General features: G+C 39.5%; 1 protein-coding gene across 2 annotated transcripts in view; it reads left to right on the top strand.

The window, feature by feature from the left end:
• HPS1 (HPS1 biogenesis of lysosomal organelles complex 3 subunit 1) overlaps positions 1–21,318 on the top strand; it is a 363,492-nt gene that overhangs the window by 87,949 nt on the left and 254,225 nt on the right. For both annotated transcript variants that reach the window (XM_053692561.1, XM_053692560.1), the window contains exon 2: positions 5,423–5,554. The gene's annotated coding sequence lies outside the window, so the exon portion shown is untranslated. The remainder of the gene's footprint in view (positions 1–5,422; positions 5,555–21,318) is intronic.

Below are 21,318 nucleotides of genomic sequence, written 5' to 3'. Positions count from 1 at the left end.
TATACGTTTTAGTCACTTGGTCAAAAATTGCACATGTCAAATGGGGGGGGCGGGGGGGTGTGTGTCTGTGTGTTTGTAACTACCTTTACAACATTTCCAAGTTTAAATAGGCACTTAAGAATAAAGTGCATATACGTTTTAGTCACTTGGTCAAAAATTGCACATGTCGGGGGGGGGCCTGATCAATGGTTAAGTCAGGGGCCCCAAAATTTCTAGTGGAGGTCCTGAATGCAGCTGTGGGCTCTTTCCATTTAAGAAGAAAAACATAAATTATGCTTACCTGATAATTGTTTTTTCTTCTGATGGAAAGAGTCCACAGCTCCCCACCCGTAATTTTATGTGGGGCGTCCTTATTATTCTTCTGGCACCTTTCACCCTGATATTTATTCTACTGCTCCTTGTTCCTCGACAGAATGACTGGGGGATGAGGGGAGTGGGAGGAGTATTTGAGCCTTTGGCTGGGTTGCCTTTGCCTCCTCCTGGTGGCCGGGTTCTTATTTCCCAAAAGTAGTGAATGCAGCTGTGGACTCTTTCCATCAGAAGAAAAGGAAATTATCAGGTAAGCATAATTTATGGGTTTTTTTTAAATTTTTACCTTTTGAGCACTCCCGACGATAAGCACAGCTCTCCTGCCCGGCATTTTGTTAAATTGATTGACAGATGATGATTCTTAAAAGAACGAATCCTTGTTCCCCCCCCCCCCCCGGGCCTTCAGCACCTTGCATAAACATCACGGCCCGGGGGGAAACAAGGATTCATTCTTTTAAGAATGAACACTTAGTCTGATGAAGGGGTAGGGGTAATTGATCCCCGAAACGTCACTTTTTTTTTCTGTGTGCCAATAAAGCACCTATTTTGCACAAACCCAGTAAGAGCATGCCTTTTTGGAATTGTATATATATATAACTAGATATGATCTATTGCATCATTTCTGTGTCTCTTTAATCCCTTTAACAGCCATACTCCTTCATTAATGCATTAATATATATATTTATATGTATATACAGTATATATATTTATATATATAATCTCCGGGCGGCGGCCATGACAGGTCACAGGAGTGTCTGCTACGCTACTCTAAAGAAAAAATCTGTTCAAAATCAACTTTAAACTGCCCTATCGGATATTACTTTTTATTTCATGATCCACAGCAGATTATGCTCTTTTGACTACTGTAATTATTTTCAACATTAGTTGCAGCTTCAGCCCCTCGGAAACCACACAAAGTTGTGGCCTACTAATTACCCCCCGGCAGACGTTGTCTGTCGTTACAAGGTAGTGCTCTCTTGTTAGTCACTACAGATAGCAAATCCTTCAAACTACATCAGAACGCAAGCTACCTCTACATACCTCAATAACATGTGGGGATGGAAGATCGTGTCCTATTGGAGATTTGGGAGCTGCTGGAGTGCCACCATGCCGCACTTGGAAAGACCTTGCAGGCCGTTTTCTGCTCCTCCAGATTACAAGATGAACTTGTTTCCTTACCTACATATCCCAGCAATGTTGCCACTACAGGATCCCATCAGCTACCATCCTATATTATCTGCGCGGAGAGAAGCTTGGAAACAGACAGTGGGGCTGCGCCTCCGGAGCTTACGGATGGCGATGAAGAGGAAAGGACAGAACCTCTAGAATCAACAAAAAAGCCACGTGAAAATATACTGAATCCTCCTACTGGTTTCAACACAGAGGTCACCCTACCTGGCACCTTCAGAAGCAGGACCCCATACCACCGTTCTCAAGCTTTATCTCCCGTCTCTTCACTATACCTGAATTCTGGCAAAGGGAACCATCCCTTCCTGGTGGCCGCCGCTCACAGTGTCCTCCTTCATGCATGCTTATGTCGCTGCTGCTATTGAAATCAGCGATCTCCACGCCAAGCCTTCTAGTCTCAGAGTGTCCTTGAGGAGTCCAGACCTATTAACTCTATTGCAACACAGCACCCATGGTGTTCCAAACAACACCCCTTTGATCTTTGCTATTTCAGGGATGCTTATCCTACTTTTTTGCCCTGCAAGGCCATAGGAGATCATTCTGCAGAATTGGAGTGGGGTAAGATTATAAAGTGAACTAACCAGAAAGTTTCCTCCAAGTGTTACTCCCTTTACTTAAAGTCTATGGGGACTCTGAACATACCGGTTTATGACTGATATGACTAACTACAATCAGAGGACTCTACGGTCTATTATCGTTGAATTTTTCTTTTTTACATTTTCCATAGTTGCTGGTGAAAATTAATATAAAACACTGTTGGTTAACTTTTTGAAGATTGTTCAGCACAATATGAAACGATACTCCTAGGTTATAACTACGTTATAGTCCCTTTCTAATATTCCTGCATGCACCATTCTAGGTTCCGCACAAATATAAGAGAACGTCCAGCAGAAATAAAGTGGAATATAATCACATAATTTCCTCCAAATGACACTCCTTTATCTCAAGGCTTATGGGGTCTATGAACATATCTCCTTGAGACCGGAGCATCAATCTATAATCAGGGGACTATCTAGGGACTATCATTGTATCCCTACATATGTCATAGTTACTGGTGAAAGTACATATAACATTTTGTTTGTGTTTAATGATATGTAAAGCTATAATCCTAGGTTAACACATACCTCACTGTATTTTTGTGTAATACGAACATGTTGTGTGTATATGGTACATTTGCAAGCCTACCCCTCAAATCCCCAGCATTTTCTCCTCTTCACTCTGTGCTATCTGCGGCCGAGATAGCATGGTTATCTTATTTAAATTGAGAGGGTATGGATTGGACTTATAGCTTATCCATTGCTTCATCTTTTTGTCCACACACTCACAAATATATTTCTGTGTAACAGCAGATCACAACCAGAGGACCTCTCTTTAACCTTAATCCCTAGTTCATATCAGTTGTCCACAGTTGGGGATCGGTAGTGGTTCATTTCAAGGTATTTGCCTTTTCCATATTTTCTCTGCCTCCATAGTGAAACTTTTAAGTATCCCTAATTATATTAATGTTGATTGGGCCCACTCCTCAAAACTCAGTTAGACCTTAGACTTGGAAAATGCCCTGTATTGACTTCTACCCATGCTATGAGCTTCCCACAGGTTCTATTTATCTTATTTATTACGTATCTCAGTAGCTTGCTACTACGTCATTCTTTAAATATATTCCCTTGATGTTATTTACTAGACTATCCTCATATAGTTATTATTAGTCCTTTTAAATTACAGTATTATTGTCTAAATTATAATCCATAAGAGTTAACAAGAGTTTATTTAAAAAATATAAAAATGAGGTTTGCACTGTGAGACCCATGAGTGGTCTCTTCAGATTTAGTCACCTTCTATACATGTAATTGATCCATATGTTTGGGAGGCCCAAGAGTGACCTCCTAGGTTTCTTTTAGAAGCTTTACATTCAAAATGGCAGCCTATTCTAGTACCAGTTACTACATTTACCACTTATGATGTACAACGCATTATGCTTTAATGTTGAACTGACCCTATATTGTTCTCTGCATCTTGTAATATGTTTATATGCCTTGAAAGTAACCTCAATAAAAAATATCTAAAAAAAAAAAAATCCACATAAATTGAAAGCACTCACCAGGTCTTGTATATCAAACAAAACAGTAACGTTTCAGGGTTGTTAGCCCCGTCCTCAGACCATACACAGGGTTGTCTGAGGACGGGGCTAACAACCCGAAACTTTATTGTTAATAAATTTTGTTTGATATACAAGACCCGGTGAATGCTTTCAATTGATGTGGATTTATATATATAGATAGATAGATGTATATATAGAGAGATATAGATTTGTACCAGACATGCATCCTTATAGTACTCTTCTTCCCTATTTACCAATCCACTAAAACCCCTACGTTTGCAACACAAAAACTGCTTTCTTATCAGCAGCAGACTCATTTCTAATCTTTGCATATCCAATATATATTTTCCAGTGTGTTTATGCAGATATATGACAAGCCTCTTTCTAATTTTCATTTTGATCATTTACTATTTTGGATTTATACAATTATTAACATTGATTTACAACTCCTTTTAAAAAGACAGTGTGGCCCCTCATTGAAAAGATTGCTTAGTTTTGTTTTATCTGATAGATGATAACCCTAAATTTGGGAGCAGATGTAAGGATTTTATTGCGGATGAGTCTTTATGGTTTTGCTAAAATCTGAATTTTGAGCTGAAATATGCGGGAATAATCTATTTGTCATGCACCACTAAACGTTATCTGGGATTCAGGTTTGTGGCTTCCAGATGGACTCTTAAAATATCACAACATGTGTAAGGAATCAATATAATTCGCTCAGCAGTTTTGTTTTTCCTGTGCATTTATTAGATATCTAAAATCTTAGTTACTTGCCAAAGCTGAGATTCATTCTTGAAATATGACATTAGCTTATTTCTAGTTATTGTGGAACAGTCTCGTCTGGTTTTCCAGTGATTAATTACATTTAAATGGCTCATTATTGCTGGTAAGCATTACACTGAAAAGAATGCAGAGTTTAAGGGAGAAACAACTATAATGCTGGTGAATGGGTTGGGCAAAGGCAACTGGCACATGCCATGTATGCCCTATGGTCAGTCCAGGCTTGGAAGTGAGGCATATTCAGAACAGTGATATTTTTGTCTTATTGACAAGTCATATCATGCCCTTCAGGGTCGAGTGTGAGATGTACATTTTTTCTGTAGCTGTGTTTCTCAATATTATCCTGAGGGCTTTAATATTTGTTATGTAACATTTAAATTGTGTAACTTAAAGGGACATAATACTCATATGCTAAATCACTTGAAACTGATGCAGTATAACTATAAAAAACTGACAGGAAAATATCACCTGAGCATCTCTATATAAAAAAGGAAGATATTTTACCTCACAATCTCCTCAGCTCAGCAGAGTAAGTTCTGTGTAAAAAGTTATACTCAGCTGCTCCCAGCTGCAGGTAAAAAAAAAAAAAAAAATGAAGAAATGAACAGCAGCCAATCAGCATCAGCAGTGCTGAGGTCATGAACTCTTACTGTGATCTCATGAGATTTGACTTAACTCTCATGAGATTTCATTGTAAGCTTCCTTTACCTGATTGGTGAAATAATATGAGAGTTCACAAGGCTCATCCTTTCAGCTGTCCCAGGACAGACACTAAAATGCTGCTTAGAAATCCTTTACAATGGGAGGTGGCTACTGAGGAACCTTTGAGGTAAAATATCTTTCTTTTTTATATAGAGATGTTCAGGTGATATTTTCTAGTCAGCTTTTTACAGCTATGCTGCAGCACTTTAAAGTGTTTAAACACTTGGGTATTATGGCCCTTTAAAAAAAATAACTCTTTTGCAAGCTAATTTAAATTACAAGGTACTGCAGTCAAAAAGGCCAGCAACTTAACTGATCTGTGACAGTGCACTGCTTCTGTTACAGGATGTAAAAAAGACATGTAACAAGATGGCGGCGCCCAGCAGAAAGATGCAGAGCTTTACCAACTGTATTCGTTAATGGGTTAAAATACAACTTTAAAGAGAGCTGCAGGTACAGGAGGAAATACATATCATGGTGAGTAGCAACTGTGCTTCTGTACTCAGCAGTTTAATGTTGCATCAAATCCAGAAATTATTCTTACAAAAATTATTTTTTTATAACTAGTCAGCCTATCAGTATACACATAAAGCCAGGTATTTGCAAGGGAACCTCAGCTTTGTGTAGCCTCCTGACACATTGGCCTAGATTTTATCTCAACTTCAAAATTAAAAAAATATTGTTCCCGCCCCTCAACAGATCGATGAGTCAATTTCTAATATATTATTATTATGATTATTATTATTAATAATATTCAGGTGGAGTATACAATTTTAAACAACTTTCCATTTTACTTCTTTTATTAAATTTGCTTAATTCTCTTGATATCCTTGGTTAAAGGAGTAGCAATGGCCTCCTGGGAGCTAGCTGAACACATTGGGTAAGCCAATAACAAGGGGCATATATGCGCAGCCACCAATCAGCAGCTAGCTCCCAGTAGTGTATTTCTGCTGCCTACCGATATATGATTTTCAATAAAGGATACCAAGAAAATGAAGCAAATTAGATAATGGAAGTAAATTGGAGAGTTTTATTTTGACATTACTGTCCCTTTAAGGAGAAATAAAGAAAAAAGATTAAAACAAGACAACATCAGCTTAGTGACACACAACCTCGACAAAAGATACTTCACAAGAGCCATAAAGTCTCTATGAATTCTACATATAGAAAAAGAGAGAAGCGCTCAACCTGGAAACGAATAGAAGCATAATAGCTTGTTCTATGGCTAGTTACCACCCAAAAAGCAGCCTCTTTTTGCTCAACATAGGCCTTTCACAGAGAAGAACTTTCCTGTAATATATCAGTCTAATCCTGACTAAACAGTGCAGTCTCAAAATATCAGGCAATCCCTCTCTGAACAAGAGAAATGGCCGTACGTTTCAGCCTAGTGCGGGCCTCGCCAGTGAGGTGCAGCAACATCCTTCTAGGCACACTGAGCAACAGGTCCAGGCCTGGTTTCCCACATCACCCTTAGGGAGACTTCCTTCAGGGTCATCATTTGCATATACATAAAGAGAGAGACGCTTAACCTGGGAGCAAACAATAGCATAATATATATATAAAACCCAAACTGACGAAGTAATCCCGAAATACCAGGCAATCCCTCCCTGAACCAGAGAAATAGCAAAACCCCAGATGTACGTTTCGGCCTAGTGTGGGCCTCGTCAGTATGGGTTTTATTTATATATTATTCTATTGTTTGTACACAGGTTTAGCGCTTCTCTCTCTTTTATTTATGCAAATTATGACCCTGAAGGAAGTCTCCCTAAGGGTACCTAGAGAAATGTGACTGCACCTCACTGACAAGGCCCACACTATGCTGAAATTTACATCTGGGGTTTTGCCGGTTCTCTTGTTCAGAGAGGGATTGCCTGGTATTTCGGGACTGCACTGCACTGCACTGTCATAGAACAAGCCATTATGTTAATGTTTGTACCCAGGTTGAGTGCTTTTCTTTCTTTTTTTCTCTTTGAATTCTGCATGCTGGAATGAGATGTGGGTAAAAAAATCCAGACCATGTTCTAAAACATTGGGGATACAGTATTTATGTACTGGTAATCTAGGTGGGCAAACAGATATATATTTAAGTTGGTGCTAAGGTCCTAAAGGGTTATATTTAAATACCTTTAAAAACATTTTAAGAGTATATGTACAAAACATAAATCCAATCACAAATAGTAAATAAAATATTGCATAAAAATGCAAAAATTACCCCAGCTGAAAGTACCTGTGTTGTACCTCTAATAAAGTGCAATATAGTCCAGTCCCGTAAAATAAAGTCACAGTTGCTCCAAAATTTGGAGCCTGCAGTTTCCTTACTTGTTGAAAATATAATGATAATGTTGATTGTGGGACATTACTACATATCTTTCAGCTACACGCTGTGTAGCGCTGTTGGTCTCAGGCAACAACGACTCCCCGGCAACATGGTTGGTTGACAGATCACTCCGACAATCCTAGCCATGGAGATGTAAAACTTAAAAGTGTTGTAAAAGGTAATTACACACACACCACACTCTCATACAACACAAAGACACTACACACACTGTCATACAACACACACCACAATCCTATAACACACCACACACTCTCATTAAACACACACACAGACCACACACTCTCATACAACACACCCACACACTCTCATACAACACACACACTAGTCGCGACCTAGTAAACATGGTGTTGCGACCCAGTAATGGGTCCTGACCTCTGGTTTGAAGAACTCTGTTCTAGAACACCCCAGAATGCTGATGGCTATCTCCTGGAGACACATTTTCTTCTATTGAAGCTATTATTAGGTGGCCATTCAACGAAGTTGCAGGACAACCTATTGTTATTGTCAGGATTATTATTATTATTTTTTTTTTATTATTATTATTATTATTCCGCCACTTTTTTCAAGTGCTTATAAAAACAACAGCATAACTCAAAACCTCATGAAACTTGGCACAATGCTAAAGATCTATGCTGTGCATAATCCTATGCAACATAAATCTCATAGGTCATGTGATCTAGCAGCCATATTGCTTTTTGCGACAAATTTCGACAACTGCTTGAAAATCTTCTTCTCCAGAACCGCTTATGTTACAGCTGTGAAACTTGCTGTGTGTACTGCTGTATTGACCTAGAATAAAGTTTGTTCAAGAGAAGTGATTTAGTCACATGACCTAGCTGCCATTTGGAAATGTGGGAAAATTTTTAAACATCTTCTCCTCTGCAACCGCTAAGTGCAATGAAGCACAATTTTGCACATGTGCTCCTTGCAAGGTCCTCTACCAAGTTTGTTCAAACTGCGAATTTTCCATTATCAACATAGCTGCTATGAGCCATTCGCCTTTTTATCGCTGTTTATTTGTGTAAATTTGCATTTTATGCATTATGTTTACACTATTTAACTATATTACAGTGTAGCAGACACATGAGTACACATAGTCATAACCCCTAAAGGCAATATTGCAGTAAAAATTTGCATCTACCAAGTTTGTTCAAACTGCGAATTTTCCATTATCAACATAGCTGCTATGAGCCATTCGCCTTTTTATCGCTGTTTATTTGTGTAAATTTGCATTTTATGCATCATGTTTACACTATTTAACTATATTACAGTGTAGCAGACACATGAGTACACATAGTCATAACCCCTAAAGGCAATATTGCAGTAAAAATTCGAACTGCGCAGTCGCCTTCGTGAAATAAAACATTTGCAAATTTTCATAAAACTTCTGCAAATTGTAGAGGTCTATAGTGAGCATTAGTATGTGCAATTTGAAAGCCCTACAATGCATAGCTTGACGGCCATTTTGTTTTGTATGCGCGGTTTTTAAAAACTACAAAAATCTTCTTCTCCGAAACCGCTTATGACACAGACTTGAAATTTTGTTTATAGAGTTATCTTATGACTAACATTCAGATTTGTTCAAGAGAAGTTGATAGGTCATGTGGTTTGGCAGCCATTTTGAATTGTTCAAAAATGCTTAACGATATTTTTAAATTAATAATTAAACAAAAACCATTTTACAAAAATGCTTTATTTTTGCCATGTTTATTGACATCTATGGTAAGAACAATTGTGCATAATATGGAGGCTGTATATCATATGATTAGGCAGCCATTTTGTTTTGCGCAAAAAAATTGAAAATCTATTTTCTCTGCAACCGCTTATGTTAGAACTGTGAAACTAGCTAAGTCACCTTATATTGTGACCTCGAATCACAGTTGTTCATATTAAAGGAATTGGTCACAAGCTGTGGCAGCCATATTGGTTTATGCAAAAATTTCGAAAATGTGTTTTCTTTGCAACCGCTTATGTTAAAGCTGTGAAATTTGCTGCAAAACAATATCTTATGAACTAGAGTTACATCTGATCGTGATGAATGTATTGGTCATATGGCAGGGCAGCCATCTTGAAAAACGCAACATTTTCGAAAATGTTTTTTTTTTTCCAAATGCTAATGTTAGAATGTTAAAAATTTCTGTAAAGCTTTATATTGTAACTTAGCTGCTTGTATGCCATTGCAAAGTAAATGCGCATGGCCACCTCTATCGCTGCTTGCAGCTATATTTATTATTATTATTAATTTGTATAGCACCGCCAATTGCTATGTTGCAAGCATGTTTTAGTTTTGTTGTGCTTGTAACTTTGTTTTGCATGTTGTGTGATGTAAGAGATAACATGTATTATTATACACCTCAAGCAACTTTAGATGTTAAAGAAACAGTAAAGTCAAAATTAAACTGTCAGGATTCAGATGGAGCATGTAAATTTAAACAACTTCCAGTTAAATTCTATTATCTCATTTACTTTGTTCATTTGCTATCCTTTGTTGAAAAGCATATATGGGGCGGTTAAGGAGCAACAGTGCACCATTGGGAGCTAGGTGCTGATTGGTGGCTAGACATATATGCCTCTTGTCATTGTGTTCAGGCATTGCTGATCCTTCAACAAAGGATACCAATAGAATGAAGCAAATTTGATAATAGAAGTAAATTGGAAAGTTGTTTGAAATTAAATGGTCTTTTTGAATAATGAAAGTAAAAAAAATGGGTTTCATGTCCCTTTAATGGCAGAAATGCCTACCTACCAAAATCTTGAAAAAAAAGGTGAAGCAATGCTCAATAAATTTCTAACATAATCTGTTTTATAACAAAGCCCCTCAACAACCACATTAGTGTCTATCGGCTAGATTACGAGTCTTGCGTTAGGAGTAAATAAGCAGCGTTAAGCCTCATAACGCTGCTTTTTTACTACCGCTGGTATACCGCAAATCAACTTACGCAAATTGCGTATAGTCTATTTTCAATGGGACTTCCATAGCGCCGGTATTACGAGCTTGCCCTGGGAGGCAAAAAAGTGAGCAGTACAATTGAACTTCAATCCTATTGATTGATCCAATCATCCTATCAGCCAATCGGAATCTAAGGGACGCCATCTTGGATGATGTCACTTAAAGGAACCTTCATTAATCGGGTAGTCGTCGGAAGAAGAGGATGCTCCACGTCGGATGTCTTGAAGATGGACCCGCTCCGCGCCGGATGGATGAAGATAGAAGATGCCATCTGGATGAAGAAATCTGCCCGTCTGGAGGACCAATTCTCCCGGCTTCGTTGAGGACTTCTCCCGGCTTTGTTGAGGATTTCTCCCGGCTTTGTTGAGGATGGATGTCGGATCTTCAAAACTGTAAGTGGATCTTTAGGGGTTAGTGTTAGGTTTTTTTAAGGGTTTATTGGGTGGGTTTTATTTTTAGGTTAGGGCTTTGGGCCGCAATAGAGCTAAATGCCCTTTTAAGGGCAATGCCCACCCAAATGCCCTTTTCAGGGCAATGGGGAGCTTAGGTTTTTTTAGTTAGGGTTTTATTTGGTGGGTTTGGTTGTGTGGGTGGTGGGTGGGTTTTACTATTGGGGGGGTTGGTTGTATTTTTTTCAGGTAAAAGAGCTGATTTCTTTGGGGCAATGCCCTGCAAAAGGCCCTTTTAAGGGCTATTGGTAGTTTCGGCTAGGGTTTTTTTTTATTTTGGGGGGGCTTTTTTTATTTTGATAGGGCTATTAGATTAGGTGTAATTAGTTTAAATATCTTGTAATTTGTTTTTTATTTTCTGTAATTTAGTGGGGGGGTCCGTACTTTAGATGTATTTAATTTATTTAATTGTATTTCATTTAGGTAATTTATTTAATTGTAGTGTAGTGTTAGGTGTTAGTGTAACTTAGGGAAGTTTTTATTTTACAGGTAAATTTGTATTTATTTTAGCTAGGTAGTTAGTAAATAGTTAATAACTATTTAGTAACTATTCTTCCTAGTTAAAATAAATACAAACTTGCCTGTAAAATAAAAATAAACCCTAAGATAGCTACAATGTAACTATTAGTTATATTGTAGCTAACTTAGGCCTAGATTTGGAGTTTGGCGTTAGCCGTGAAAACCAGCGTTAGAGGCTCCTAACGCTGGTTTTAGGCTACCGCCGGTATTTGGAGTCAGTGATTAAAGGGTCTAACGCTCACTTTTCAGCCGCGACTTTTCCATACCGCAGATCCCCTTACGTCAATTGCGTATCCTATCTTTTCAATGGGATCTTTCTAACGCTGGTATTTAGAGTCGTTTCTGAAGTGAGCGTTAGAGCTCTAACGACAAAACTCCAGCCGCAGAAAAAAGTCAGTAGTTAAGAGCTTTCTGGGCTAACGCCGGTTCATAAAGCTCTTAACTACTGTACCCTAAAGTACACTAACACCCATAAACTACCTATGTACCCCTAAACCGAGGTCCCCCCACATCGCCGACACTCGATTTCAATTTTTTAACCCCTAATCTGCCGACCGCCACCTACATTATACTTATGTACCCCTAATCTGCTGCCCCTAACACCGCCGACCCCTGTATTACATTTATTAACCCCTAACCTGCCCCCCACAACGTCGCCGCCAGCTACTTACAATAATTAACCCCTAATCTTCCGACCGCAAAGCGCCGCCACCTACGTTATCCTTATGTACCCCTAATCTGCTGCCTCTAACACCGCCGACCCCTATATTATATTTATTAACCCCTAATCTGCCCCCCTCAACGTTGCCGACACCTGCCTACACTTATTAACCCCTAATCTGCCGAGCGGACCTGAGCGCTACTATAATAAAGTTATTAACCCCTAATCCGCCTCACTAACCCTATCGTAAATAGTATTAACCCCTAATCTGCCCTCCCTAACATCGCCGACACCTACCTTCAATTATTAACCCCTAATCTGACGACCGGAGCTCATCGCTACTATAATAAATGGATTAACCCCTAAAGCTAAGTCTAACCCTAACACTAACACCCCCCTAACTTAAATATAATTTACATCTAACGAAATTAATTAACTCTTATTAAATAAATTATTCCTATTTAAAGCTAAATACTTACCTGTAAAATAAATCCTAATATAGCTACAATATAAATTATAATTATATTATAGCTATTTTAGGATTAATATTTATTTTACAGGCAACTTTGTAATTATTTTAACCAGGTACAATAGCTATTTAATAGTTAAGAACTATTTAATTGTTACCTAGTTAAAATAATAACAAATTTACCTGTAAAATAAATCCTAACCTAAGATATAATTAAACCTAACACTACCCTATCAATAAATTAATTAAATAAACTACCTACAATTACCTACAATTAACCTAACACTACACTATCAATAAATTATTTAAACACAATTCCTACAAATAAATACAATTAAATAAACTAGCTAAAGTACAAAAAATAAAAAAGAACTAAGTTACAAAAAATAAAAAAATATTTACAAACATCAGAAAATTATTACAACAATTTTAAACTAATTACACCTACTCTAAGCCCCCTAATAAAATAACAAAGACCCCCAAAATAAAAAATTCCCTACCCTATTCTAAATTAAAAAAGTTAAAAGCTCTTTTACCTTACCAGCCCTGAACAGGGCCCTTTGCGGGGCATGCCCCAAGAATTTCAGCTCTTTTGCCTGTAAAAAAAACACATACAATACCCCCCCCCCCCAACATTACAACCCACCACCCACATACCCCTAATCTAACCCAAACCCCCCTTAAATAAACCTAACACTAAGCCCCTGAAGATCTTCCTACCTTGTCTTCACCATCCAGGTATCACCGATCCGTCCTGGCTCCAACATCTTCATCCAACCCAAGCGGGGGTTGGCGATCCATCATCCGGTGGCTGAAGAGGTCCAGAAGAGGCTCCAAAGTCTTCCTCCTATCCGGCAAGAAGAGGACATCCGGACCGGCAAACATCTTCTCCAAGCGGCATCTTCGATCTTCTTGCATCCGGTGCGGAGCGGGTCCATCTTGAAGCAGGCGACGCGGATCCATCCTCTTCTTCCGTTGTCTCCCGACGAATGACGGTTCCTTTAAGGGACGTCATCCAAGATGGCGTCCCTTGAATTCCGATTGGCTGATAGGATTCTATCAGCCAATCGGAATTAAGGTAGGAATATTCTGATTGGCTGATGGAATCAGCCAATCAGAATCAAGTTCAATCCTATTGGCTGATCCAATCAGCCAATCAGATTGAGCTCGCATTCTATTGGCTGATCGGAACAGCCAATAGAATGCGAGCTCAATCTGATTGGCTGATTGGATCAGCCAATCGGATTGAACTTGATTCTGATTGGCTGATTCCATCAGCCAATCAGAATATTCCTACCTTAATTCCGATTGGCTGATAGAATCCTATCAGCCAATCGGAATTCAAGGGACGCCATCTTGGATGACGTCCCTTAAAGGAACCGTCATTCGTCGGGAGACAACGGAAGAAGAGGATGGATCCGCGTCGCCTGCTTCAAGATGGACCCGCTCCGCACCGGATGCAAGAAGATCGAAGATGCCGCTTGGAGAAGATGTTTGCCGGTCCGGATGTCCTCTTCTTGCCGGATAGGAGGAAGACTTTGGAGCCTCTTCTGGACCTCTTCAGCCACCGGATGATGGATCGCCAACCCCCGCTTGGGTTGGATGAAGATGTTGGAGCCAGGACGGATCGGTGATACCTGGATGGTGAAGACAAGGTAGGAAGATCTTCAGGGGCTTAGTGTTAGGTTTATTTAAGGGGGGTTTGGGTTAGATTAGGGGTATGTGGGTGGTGGGTTGTAATGTTGGGGGGGTATTGTATGTGTTTTTTTTACAGGGAAAAGAGCTGAAATTCTTGGGGCATGCCCCGCAAAGGGCCCTGTTCAGGGCTGGTAAGGTAAAAGAGCTTTTAACTTTTTAAATTTAGAATAGGGTAGGGAATTTTTTATTTTGGGGGTCTTTGTTATTTTATTAGGGGGCTTAGAGTAGGTGTAATTAGTTTAAAATTGTTGTAATAATTTTCTGATGTTTGTAAATATTTTTTTATTTTTTGTAACTTAGTTCTTTTTTATTTTTTGTACTTTAGCTAGTTTATTTAATTGTATTTATTTGTAGGAATTGTGTTTAATTAATTTATTGATAGTGTAGTGTTAGGTTAATTGTAGGTAATTGTAGGTAGTTTATTTAATTAATTTATTGATAGGGTAGTGTTAGGTTTAATTATATCTTAGGTTAGGATTTATTTTACAGGTAAATTTGTTATTATTTTAACTAGGTAACTATTAAATAGCTATTGTACCTGGTTAAAATAATTACAAAGTTGCCTGTAAAATAAATATTAATCCTAAAATAGCTATAATATAATTATAATTTATATTGTAGCTATATTAGGATTTATTTTACAGGTAAGTATTTAGCTTTAAATAGGAATAAGTTATTTAATAAGAGTTAATTAATTTCATTAGATTAAAATTATATTTAACTTAGGGGGGTGTTAGTGTTAGGGTTAGACTTAGCTTTAGGGGTTAATCCATTTATTATAGTAGCGATGAGCTCCGGTCGTCAGATTAGGGGTTAATAATTGAAGGTAGGTGTCGGCGATGTTAGGGAGGGCAGATTAGGGGTTAATACTATTTATTATAGGGTTAGTGATGCGGGTTAAGGGTTAATAACTTTATTATAGTAGCGGTGCGGTCCGCTCGGCAGATTAGGGGTTAATAAGTGTAGGCAGGTGTCGGCGACGTTGTGGGGGGCAGATTAGGGGTTAATAAATATAATATAGGGGTCGGCGATGTTAGGGCAGCAGATTAGGGGTACATAGGGATAACGTAGGTTGCGGCGGTTTACGGAGCGGCAGATTAGGGGTTAAAAAAAATATGCAGGGGTCAGCGATAGCGGGGGCGGCAGATTAGGGGTTAATAAGTGTAAGGTTAGGGGTGTTTAGACTCGGGGTACAAGTTAGAGTGTTAGGTGCAGACATAGGAAGTGTTTCCCCATAGGAAACAATGGGGCTGCGTTAGGAGCTGAACGCTGCTTTTTTGCAGGTGTTAGGTTTTTTTTCAGCTCAAACAGCCCCATTGTTTCCTATGGGAGAATCGTGCACGAGCACGTTTTTGAGGCTGGCCGCGTCCGTAAGCAACTCTGGTATCGAGAGTTGCATTTGCGGTAAAAATGCTCTACGCTCCTTTTTTGGAGCCTAACGCAGCATTTGTTTGAACTCTCGATACCAGAGTTAAATTTATGGTGCGGCCAGAAAAAAGCCTGCGGAGCGTTAACAGCCCTTCTACCGCCAAACTCCAAATCTAGGCCTTAGGGTTTATTTTATAGGCAAGTATTTAGTTTTAAATAGGAATTATTTAGTTATTAATAGTAAGTATAGTGGCGGCGACGTTGGGGGCGGCAGATTAGGGGTTAATAAATGTAGGTAGGTGGTGGCGATGTTAGGGGCGGCAGATTAGGGGTTAATAATATTTAACTAGTGTTTGCGATGCGGGAGTGCGGCGGTTTAGGGGTTAATATGTTTATTATAGTGGCGGTGATGTCCAGAGCGGCAGATTAGGGGTTAATAAGTGTAGGTAGGTTGCGGCGACATTGGGGGTGGGAGATTAGGAGTTAATAAATATAATGTAGGTGTTGGCGATGTTGGGGGCAGCAGATTAGGGGTTAATAAGTATAATGTAGGTGTCGGCGATGTCCGGAGCGGCAGATTAGGGGTTAAGTATAATGTAGGTGTCGGCGATGTCGGGGGCGGCAGATTAGGGGTTAATAAGTGTAAGATTAGTGTTGTTTAAACTAGGGGTTCATGTTAGGGTGTTAGGTGTAAACATAAATTTAGTTTCCCCATAGGAATCAATGAGGCAGCGTTACGGAGCTTTACGCTGCTTTATTGTAGGTGTTAGGCTTTTTCTCAGCCGGCTCTCCCCATTGATGTCTATGGGGAAATCGTGCACGAGCACGCACAACCAGGTCACCGCTGATTTAAGCAGCGCTGGTATTGGAGTGCAGTATGGAGCACAATTTTGCTCTACGGTCACTTCTTGCCTTTTAACGCCGGGTTTAGGAAAACCTGTAATACCAGCGCTGTAGGTAAGTGAGCGGTGACAATAACGTGCAAATTAGCACCGCACCCCTCATAACTCAAAACTCGTAATCTGGCCGTATGAATCCAGTCCATTGTTTCTTTAGTATATATGTGTAGAAACATATTTCCCAGCATGTTTAAACTACATGAAACCAGCTTTTTGGGGGCTAAAGGTGTCAGCTGTGGGGTGTTAGAAAAAAAATGGCACTGAAAAGTGCCATTACATTGCGGTCTATGTGAACTATGTGTTCCCTGTAAAAATATATGTATATGTTTAAATACATATATATTTATGTGTTATAATGTGTATATACACATATTCAAAAAAGAGTTCCACAAAAGCCTCCATATGCAAAATAATAAAAATATCACTTTATTAGGCAAACATTAAAAGCAAGTGGAAACATAAAATTTCCATGGCCACAAATGTTTGACCGGTTTCAGTCATTTAGACCGTAATCATAGACTAAATGTAAACATCTGTGAATAGCTATTTATACAATTTAAAACAAATGGTGATTAGTTAAAAACAACCAGACCAGGAATTAACACTTATTGAGCTTGGTTACAAGGAGATAAAAGCATAACACGTAAATATTATCTGTGCCAATTAGACATAAGTTACTTTAAATCCTAGACAAATACACAAAGATAACATCAAAGATATGTATTGTACTTAGAAATTGCACTTAATAGATCCAGACAACTATACAGGTATACCTCGTTTTACTGTGTCAAGCAAGTCTATCTGCTTCATTTTTCAGCATACACACATAAATACACATTAATACACACACACACACACACACACACACACACACACACACACACACACACACATATATATATATATATATATATATATATATAGTCCAGAAAAGAGCACTCTCACCTAATACACAACTGCTAGGGTGCCAGCGGGTCAAATACGCAGAACATAAGAAGGAACTCACTGGTCTTTTCAAAAGGTATTTAATAATAAACGTGACGTTTCGGGGGGACACTCCCCTTCCTCAGACAAACAAACACTACCACCAAGTGGCCTTTTAAACAGTGTAGCCCCTCCCCCTGTGGAGTGAAATTGCGCCAAAACCGTAGTCATGGCAACCCTTAAACCCAATAACATTAGTTAGTGCATACCATATACAATAGGCATGATACTAAAGCGTGATACTGATGGAGAGACATATGTATATATGTTGATACATGTTGTATATGTACACTTTGCAAATCAACACAATATGTGGTGTATTTATGCACAATTTATATTTTGTCTCTATTTTTGCTTTTAAAATTGTTTATTTAAATGATTAATATCGTTGTGCCAGCAATGCTGTATTATGCACTTATATATTATTTTTCAAGATAATATGCACTATATAGAAGATGAATGCCTATTGTATATGGTATGCACTAACTAATGTTATTGGGTTTGAGGGTTGCCATGACTACGGTTTTGGCGCAATTTCACTCCACAGGGGGAGGGGCTACACTGTTTAAAAGGCCACTTGGTGGTAGTGTTTGTTTGTCTGAGGAAGGGGAGTGTGTCCCTGAAATGTCCCGCTTATTAAATACCTTTTGAAAAGACCAGTGAGTGCCTTCTTATGTTCTGTGTCTGTATATATATATATATATATATATATATACATGCACACATAAATACACATGCATACCCATATAAACAGTATATACACACTACCATAAAAAAGATGACTTGCTGAAGGCTCAGATGATGATTAGCATTTTTTTAGCTATAAAGTATTTTTTAATTAAGGTAGGTACATCTTGCAAAAGAAAAACTATGCACAGAGTCCACAGTTTCATCCTTACTTGTGGGATATTATCCTTCCCAACAGGAAGTGGCAAAGAGAGCACCCACAGCAGAGCTGTCTATATAGCTCCTCCCTTAACTCCACCCCCCAGTCATTCTCTTTGCCGGCTCTAAGCAGGAAGGGTAAAGTGAAAGAGGTGATAAACTGTTAAAGAGTTTGTTATTTTTAAATGGTACCGGTGTGTACTATTTACTCTTAGGCAGGACATAGATGAAGATTTCTGCCTGGAGGATGATGATCTTAGCATTTGTAACTAAGGTCCACTGCTGTTCCCACAGATGCTGAGGGTAGGCGCCACAGCAGAGCTGTGGCGAGGTGCTGACAGGGGTTTTTACCGGTCTTTGACACTTTGTCAATCTGTTTTTCACATTTGGGGGTTAATTGCTTAAATACTTGTGGTGCAATCTTACTAATGCTTAGTGAGTCTACGGTAAAAATTTCGGAAAATTTGAGTTAATTTTAAGCAGTTTTGCAGTTTGTGTATGCCTTTTTTTCTCTTAAAGGCACAGTACCGTTTTTGAAAATTGTTGTTTTTTCTTTAAATAAAGTGTTTTCCAAGCTTGCTTGTCTCATTACTAGCCTGTTCAACATGTCTGACATTGAGGAAACTCATTGCTCAATTTGTTTAGTAGCCATTGTAGAACCCCCTCTTAGAATGTGTCCCACTTGTACTGATATGTCTATAAATTGCAAAAAGCATATTTTGACTTATAAGAGTTTGGCACTGGATGATTCTCAGACAGAAGGAAATCAGGTTTTGCCATCTAGTTCTCCCCAAGTGTCACAACCAGTAACGCACGCACAAGCGACGCCAAGTACTTCTAGTGCGTCTAATTCTTTCACCTTGCAAGATATGGCCTCAGTTATGAATACTACCCTCACAGAGGTTTTATCTAAGCTGCCTGGGTTGCAAGGAAAGCGCAGTAGCTCTGGGTTAAGAACGAATGAGCCTTCTGACGCTTTAGAAGCCGTATCCGATATTCCCTCACAATGTTCAGAGATAGGGATGAGGGATTTGCTGTCTGAGGGAGAGATTTCTGATTCAGGAAAGATGTTCCCTCAGACAGATTTAGATATGACGGCATTTAAGTTCAAGCTCGAACACCTTCGCTTATTGCTCAGGGAGGTCTTAGCGACTCTGGATGATTGTGACCCTATTGTTGTTCCAGAGAAATTGTGTAAAATGGACAAATATTTAGAGGTTCCTGTTTACACTGATGTTTTTCCGGTCCATAAGAGGATTTTGGACATTGTTACTTAGGAGTGGGATAGACCAGGTATTCCGTTCGCTCCCTCTCCTATTTTTAAGAAAATGTTCCCCATATCCGACACCATGCAGGACTCGTGGCAGACGGTCCCTAAGGTGGAGGGAGCTGTTTCTACTCTGGCTAAGCGTACAACTATACCTATTGAAGACAGTTGTGCTTTCAAAGATCCTATGGATAAAAAGTTAGAGGGTCTCCTAAAGAAAATTTTTGTTCATCAAGGTTTTCTTCTCCAGCCTATAGCATGCATTGTTCCTGTAACCACTGCAGCTGCCTTTTGGTTTGAGGCTCTGGAGGAGGCTCTTCAGGTGGAGACCCCATTAGAGGATATTCTGGATAGAATTAGGGCTCTTAAGCTAACTAATTCTTTCATTACAGACGCCGCTTTTCATCTGGCTAAATTAGCGGCAAAGAATTCAGGTTTTGCCATTTTAGCGTGTAGAGCGTTATGGCTTAAGTCCTGGTCAGCTGATGTGTCTTCAAAATCTAAGCTTTTGACCATCCCTTTCAAGGGTAAGACCCTATTTGGGCCTGGACTGAAAGAGATCATTTCAGATATCACTGGAGGGAAGGGTCATGCCCTCCCTCAGGATAAGTCAAATAAGATGAGGACCAAACAGTCTAATTTTTGTTCCTTTCGAAACTTCAAGGGTGGTCCAGCTTCCTCTTCCCCTGCTGCAAGGCAAGAGGGGAAGGTTCAATCCAAGCCAGTCTGGAAACCTAACCAGGCTTGGAACAAGGCTAAACAGGCCAAGAAGCCTGCTGCTGCCACCAAGACAGCATGAAGGGGTAGCCCCCGATCCGGGACCGGATCTAGTAGGGGGCAGACTCTCTCTCTTTGCTCAGGCTTGGGCAAGAGACGTTCAGGACTCCTGGGCGGTAGAAATCGTAACCCAGGGGTACCTTCTAGATTTCAAAGATTCTCCTCCAAGGGGGAGATTCCATCTTTCTCAATTATCTGTAAACCAGACAAAAAGAGAGGCGTTCTTACGCTGTGTAGAAGATCTATTTTCCATGGGAGTGATCTGCCCAGTTCCAAAAACAGAACAGGGGCAGGGGTTCTACTCCAATCTGTTTGTGGTTCCCAAAAAAGAGGGAACCTTCCGACCAATCCTAGATCTCAAGATCCTAAACCAATTCCTCAGGGTTCCATCCTTCAAGATGGAGACCATTCGGACTATTTTACCAATGATCCAGGAAGGTCAATATATGACCACCGTGGACTTAAATGATGCGTATCTGCACATTCCTATCCACAAAGATCATCACCAATTTCTCAGGTTTGCCTTTCTGGACAAACATTACCAGTTTGTGGCTCTTCCCTTCGGGTTGGCCACGGCGCCAAGGATTTTCACAAAGGTGCTAGGGTCCCTTCTGGTGGTCCTAAGTCCACGGGGCATAGCAGTGGCGCCTTATCTAGACGACATTCTAATTCAAGCGTCGACTTTCCAACTAGGCAAGTCTCACACGGACTTAGTATTGGCCTTTCTAAGATCTCATGGGTGGAAGGTCAACGTAAAAAAGAGTTCCCTTTCCCCTCTCACAAGAGTTTCATTTCTAGGGACTCTGATAGACTCGGTGGACATGAAAATATTTCTGACTGAGGTCAGGAAATCAAAGATTTTGACCACCTGCCGATCTCTTCATTCCATTCCTCGGCCGTCAGTGGCTCAGTGTATGGAGGTAATCGGATTAATGGTAGCGGTAATGGACATAGTTCCATATGCTTGCTTACATCTC

The sequence above is a fragment of the Bombina bombina genome, chromosome 9 (genome assembly GCF_027579735.1).
Source record: "Bombina bombina isolate aBomBom1 chromosome 9, aBomBom1.pri, whole genome shotgun sequence".
In the NCBI taxonomy this organism is placed as follows: domain Eukaryota; kingdom Metazoa; phylum Chordata; class Amphibia; order Anura; family Bombinatoridae; genus Bombina; species Bombina bombina.
This window is presented reverse-complemented; position numbering and strand designations above follow the sequence as displayed.